General features: G+C 42.5%; 1 pseudogene; it reads left to right on the forward strand.

Moving 5' to 3' along the window:
• Positions 1-1,458: 1,458 nt before the first annotated feature.
• Positions 1,459-2,610, forward strand: LOC140523277 (ceramide synthase 2 pseudogene; annotated as a pseudogene).
• The last annotated feature ends 3,811 nt before the right edge of the window (positions 2,611-6,421 follow it).

Raw genomic sequence — 6,421 nt, forward strand, 5'->3', positions numbered from 1 at the left:
GAAGTCAAATGAACTGAATTGGGATTTCATGTCTGTTATTTCTTGCATATCCTTGGACAAGTCAGCTCCTATCCTTTATAGGCCTTAGTTTCCTCATCCTTAAAAATAGGGAGTTGGACTAGATGATCTCTAAGGTTCTTTCTCAGCTTTAAATTTATGATCCATCACTTAGCACTTGGCACACGTTCAGTTGTTTTTTTCATTCACGCCTGACTCTTCATGACCTTCTTTGGAGTTTTCTTGGCAAAGATACTGGAGTGCTTTGCCATTTCCTTCTCTAGCTCATTTTACAGATAACGAAACTGAGGCAAATGGAGTTAAGTGACTTAAGTGACATAATTAGTAAGTATCTGAGGCTGGATTTGAACTCAGAAAGATGAGTCTTCCTGACTCCTGGTCTGGTACTACCTAACTGCCCCCTGCATGTAGTAGGCACTTAATAAATGTTTATGTTCCTATCACTTTCCATTTTCTCCTTTAAAAACTCTTGGCTTTTTGAAAATGCATCAGTTCATAATCGTCAGCTTCCCGGACGAGTTGAGAGTGGGTAGAAATTGGAGTATGAGGACTCCAGATGGCCATACCTGTAAGACAAACTGGGCTCTGAAACTGTCTCCCCAGTGCAGGCTGGGGAGAAGCAGATTGTGGCTTGATGTAAGAAAAAACTGTGAACCCATTAGAACTGCCCCAAAGTGGAATAGCTGCCTCTGGACATAGGCACACTCTCTGGACATGTTGCAGCTTCAGTTCCAATAAAGCCAATATTGCAATAAAGTGAGTCACGTGAATTTTTTGGTTTCCCAGGGCATATAAAAGTGATGTTTACATCTACTATAGTTTAGAAAGTGTACAATAGTATTATGTCTAAAAAAATACATACCTTAATTTAAAAACACTTCATTGCTAAAAAAAAATGCTACCCATCACGTGAGCCTTCAGCAAGTTGTAATCGCTTTGCGGTGGTGGGTCTTGCCGTGATGTTGATGGCTGCTGAGTGATCAGGGTGGCGGTTACTCAAGGCTGGGTGGTTGTGGAAATGTATTAAAATAAGACAACAATGAAGTCCTCTGCACTTGAGCACTTAAGAGGTCTTTGAAGGGTTAGAGCAGTCAGAACACACACATTTATCGGTTAAATTTACTCTCTTTTATTTGTGGTTCCCCAAAACAATTACAATAGTAACATCAAAGATCAATAATCATAGATCATTATAACAGGAAAAAATAATAATGAATAAGTTTGAAATATTGTAAAGATTATCAAAATGTGACACAGAGACACAAAGTGAGCACATGCTGTTGGAAAATGGTACCAATAGACTTACTCGATGAAGGGTTGTCATAGACCTTCAATTAATTAAAAAACCCCACAATATCTGTGAAGTATAATAAAGGGAACCGAGACAGAATGAGGTATGGGAGAGCAGAGGACATTCCAGCCAGCGTAGATGCTTCCAAGATGCTGCAGACTCTATATGATTACTTCTGGTGGGAGTAAGTGTGGCTGCCTATGAACCTGACCTGGGCTGACCTGGAGGACCATGATGGGCACGTCTATGCCAAAGCTTCTGACCTTTACGTCACCTAGCCCCTCGCCTTACTCTTCCTCATTGTCAGATAATTCTTTGAGATTTATTTGGCAACACCGCTGGCTACCCTCCTAAATATGAAGGAGAAGACTCGACTTTGAGCATCCCCCAACCCAACTTTGGAGAATTTTTATTGTACCGGTGGCAAACACCACAAATAGGCAGAGGTGGAGTTCTTGTCTCAGCCGAGTGGGCTCTCAAGCTGTCAGGTGGAGCCATGGTTCCACAGATGCCAAAATCAGGACTGGCCAATCCTGCTCAAGAAATTCCGGGAGGGCACCTTTTATCTTATTGCTTTTATTGCTGGCATGGCTGTCATTGTGGATAAACCTTGGTTCCATGACATGAAGGAAGTATTAAAAGGTTATCCCATACAGTCCACCATCCCTTCCCAGTACTGGTATTACATGATCAAACTCTCCTTTTACTGGTCCCTACTCTTCAGTATTGCTTCTGATGTTAAACTGAAAGGATTTCAAAGAGCAGGTGATCCACCATGTGACCACCATCATCCTCATCAGCTTCTCCTGGTTTGCCGACTACATCTGGGCAGGGACGCTCATCATGGCTCTCCATGACTTCTCTGACTACCTGCTAGAATCAACCAAGATGTTTAATTATGCCAGATGGAAAAACGTGCAACAGTGTCTTCATTGTCTTCGCCATTGTCTTCATCATCACTGTCTTACCCTTCTGGATCCTGCACTGCACAGTGGTGTACCCTCTGCAGCTATATCCTGCCTTTTTTGTTTATTACCTCTTCAACTCCATGGTCGGTGTGTTACAAGTGCTTTACATTTTCTGGGCCTACCTCATGCTTCGAATGGCACACAAGATTGTAAATGGAAAACTGGTGGAAGATGAACACAGTGATCAGGAAGAGATGGAGAGTTCTGAGGGCGAGGAGGCTATCACTGGTGGGGGAATGAAGAGCCATCATCTAGCCAATGGCCACTCTATCCTTAACAATAACCACAGAAAAAATGACTGAGCCTGGGTTCCTACTGCCCCTCAGGCTGATTTCATAAAGCCAAGAAACCACCCCTTCCTACCACAAGGGGAAGATATCCCTTGGGGGGGGGGGTCGGAAGTCACGAAAATCTTGGGGTGGGAGTGAAAGGATAAATTTTCTCCCTTTCCCTTCACTCCTCCCTCCAATTGCCCTTCTTCCTGGTCACCCAGTTGCCTTTAAACCAAACTCCTGTGAATCTTGTTTGAGGGGGATTGGTCATAGCCTCTGTTACAGGGGGAGTTTTCCTCCCCCCTCCCTAAGCTGCCTGCCCTGTCATTCATTTCTGGGACAAACTTTCACCCTCCCCCACCCATAGGTTTAGGTTCAGCATGAGGGGAACAACACATTCCTTACCATAGTTTCAGAGTCTATGCCTTACCATTCCCTTTTTGGGTCTAGAACCTCCTCCTAATTAATTCAGGCTCCCTGCTATGGCTGAGGACCAAAGCTGAGCTGCCTAATCCTTTCTTTCCTCTAACTGGAGACATCTAGAAATCAAGTGTCCAAGGGTTCCCATGATCCTCGCCTTCTCTGCCCAGAGTAGGGCCCATGCAGGGCCAGCACAAGGATATCATTTTCCCTTCTGTCACGCCTTTCTGTTGCCCTTCCAGCCTCCAGGACCTAGACTCTTCCTTTCCATGGCCTTTTCCCCCTTTTTCACTTTCTTCCTCCTCTGTCAGGCTAGCTTGACTAAAGTGGGGCAGCAACTAGTTTTACTTATTTATTGTACTTTGGAGTTTTGCTTTTCAGTTTGAAAGCCTAGGGAAAGGAGGGTGATAGACATTTTAGTAGAGAGGACCATATCAAACCATTTCAAACCCACAGACCAAATGCTGTACTGTTGGTGTGTTTTTTATTTAAAACATATTAAAGATTAAATGAAACATGAAAAAAAATAAAATGAGGTATGCCTGTATAGTAATGGGTCTCCCCTCACTAGAGGTCTTAAAGCAGAGGCTGGGTAATAACAGCTAGTATTTATATAGTACCTACTATGTGCCAGGCATTGTGCTAAGTGCTTTACAACAACCCTGCAAAATAGGTACTATTATTCCCATTTTGTAGATGAGGAAGCTGAAGCAAATAGATTGCCTAAGGGCATACAAAGCCATGATTAAGTCACTTGTCCAGGGTCACACACCCAGTAAGTGTCTGAGGACAAATCTGAACTCAGGTCTTCCTGACTCCAGGCTCAGCACGTTGTCTACTATCTACCTCATAGACGTGTACAGGACTGGGAAGCACTGCTTAGGTACATGGGTTGGGCTAATTGCTACTGAGAACCCTTCTAGCTCTGAAATACGAGATCCCTACTTAGACAGTGTCGATCCTGGGTCCTTCTCTTTCCCGGCTATCTCACATTTTGATGTCTCCTGCAAACTCTTCTCCCTGTAAGCACTTTATTCATTAATCGTTATTGCTATTTATTTTTTTCCATTTTAACTTGCTCCCATCTTCCTTTCCTCATGACTTGCAAAAAACAAACAACAAAAATAACCCTACGTATATACCCAGAGGAAAAATCAACTTTTTAAAAAATCCTATTATGATAAAATGTTCAGTTTTCTCAATAATTTTAAAAATGCTATTTTTTTTGTTTGTTTTTGGTAAAAATCCCTGGGAAGACAAAACAAAACAGAAAACATCTGTGGAAAATAGCTTTGTTCTCATCATTTTGGTGTTTGTTCCTGTCTCATTTTCTCATTGACTAGAAAGAAGTAAAACCTGAACCCATAAAAGCTTCTGTTTTGATTTACCTTCTGACACTGAAAGTGTGCACGGCTTTTGAAGGCATTTTGTTAATGTATGATTTTGAATAAAATGACCAAAGTGAGAAAATCTGAAATCAAAAGCCATATTTCTGTACCCTTAGTAAACCTTGCAGTGGCTCTGGAGGTCTCTGTAAATAGGTCAGAATCTGCTAAGCAGCATCTTCTATTGCCACCAATTGCATGTAACACTGGGTTAGCAGGAGACAGCATGTGTAGAAAGTGGCTGCTTCCTTAAAAACAACAATATACTTCATATATTAAGGAAATCTGTTAGTATTTTACATGGAAACTTATACCACTTGGTCCAATCTTGTTTCCTCCAATACTAGAAAGATATGAGTATAATTTGATTGTGGTACCAAGGGCCTATTAGGGTAGGGAATGGAGAAATAAGCTGTCACTTCTACAGCTGTGAAAATGTCAGATATTAGATTGACTCTATTTGTTTCAGTAAGAGGAGCAAAATTAAGTTTAGTTTGGGTTCAGTGATTAAAGGCATTAGAATATGAAGTTAAAAATAGTGACAATGCATAGCACTGTGCTAATTTCGCTGTACTTTTTCTTAGGACTTCTTGGGTACTAATAGCTCTAAAAAGATATGGGAAATCATCTACCTCTTACTGTCAAATCTCTGAGAACCATAACCTGGTTTCTTTCTTTGTGTTTGTTTGTTTTGTTTAACCCTTAATGTCTTTTTTGTCTTTTGCCTTTTTGTTTTTTTTTTTCAGGGGCAGCGCTCTGGTCAACGGTGGCCATGGGGAGATGGAGCCAGGAGATACTGCAGGTTGTTGGAGGCTGCCTGGAGACCCCCATCGTCCCAGACTTATTTTACAGTATTTCCTCTCTGACCGGTCTTTTTCCCCAGGCAGGAGCCTGCCTTGGTTTTCCTGGGTGAGTGTTCTGCTCTGTTGCAGCGTCTCCAGGCTTACCTCTGGCCTTCTGCCTTTGCTTTTAACCCATAGCAGCTAGGTGGTGCAGTGGATAGAGCACCAGTGCAGGAGTCAGGAGGACCTGAGTTCAAATGTCACCTCAGACACTTGACACTCACTAGCTGTGTGACCTTGGGCAAACCAATTAACCTCAATTGCCTCATCCTAGGTCACCTCACCACTGGACCCAGATGGCTCAGGAGGAGAAGTGAGGCTAGTGACCTGCGCAGCCCTCCCTCACTCAAAAGTCAAGTGCAAGTCATGTCATTATTTCTCTGATGGCATGGTCTTCTTCAGCAACGAAGGACGAACACACACATAAAGATCCTACATAAAGGCAAAAGAATTTCTTATATTGCAGGTGCTTTGGGCTTACTATTCCAATATGAATTCACTCTAGCAGATTAGAAGGTAGCTGCTACTTCTACCTGGGGGAGCTTCTGATGAAGTTCAGGTTAGGGGAGAGTTTCTTTGCTAATATAGTTCCTGAGTCCTCACCAATGTACTCCTCCCATTTATTATAGTTGATATCAATTAGTTAGTCAGGTGTAATAAATATCCTTCCCTCCCAAAACACCCACAACAACTCAGGGACTCAGTCCCCAATAAGTACATACAGTCAAGGGAAAAGTGGACTCAAGCTTAGAGTGTAATGAGTGGTCAGACTGAGATCCTGAGGTCCTTTCCTTGGAAGTTTTTGTCCCCAGGGTGAAACCCTCATGGCATTCATTCCCCTGATGGATGGTGTAGCTTTTTTTTTTTCCTATCAGGAGGGACATTTTATTTCAACAGACAAACAAAAGCAAAGTCCAGAATTCAACCAGTCATCTCACCCTCTTAAGGGAGCTAAGTTCCCAACCTAGAATTTGAGTTGTTTTTGGAAGAGTCACTTGGGAGTCTTTGCTGGCTAAAGAAGGATGGAAGTTGCATTTTCTAAATTTTATAAAGAAAAAGAAATCCTGTGTGTTCATTCTCAAGGAGGTGATGACTAGGGCCCTAAGGATTTGGAATTTCTGGGGCCCTAAAATGTGTTAGCTGGGAACAGCAAGGCCAGGCCACCTGGTAATGGGTAAAGGAGAAGATGGCATCTTTGAGGAGATCAGTTCCATAAGCCTAGAAT

The sequence above is a fragment of the Notamacropus eugenii genome, chromosome 1, assembly GCF_028372415.1.
Source record: "Notamacropus eugenii isolate mMacEug1 chromosome 1, mMacEug1.pri_v2, whole genome shotgun sequence".
Lineage (NCBI taxonomy): Eukaryota > Metazoa > Chordata > Mammalia > Diprotodontia > Macropodidae > Notamacropus > Notamacropus eugenii.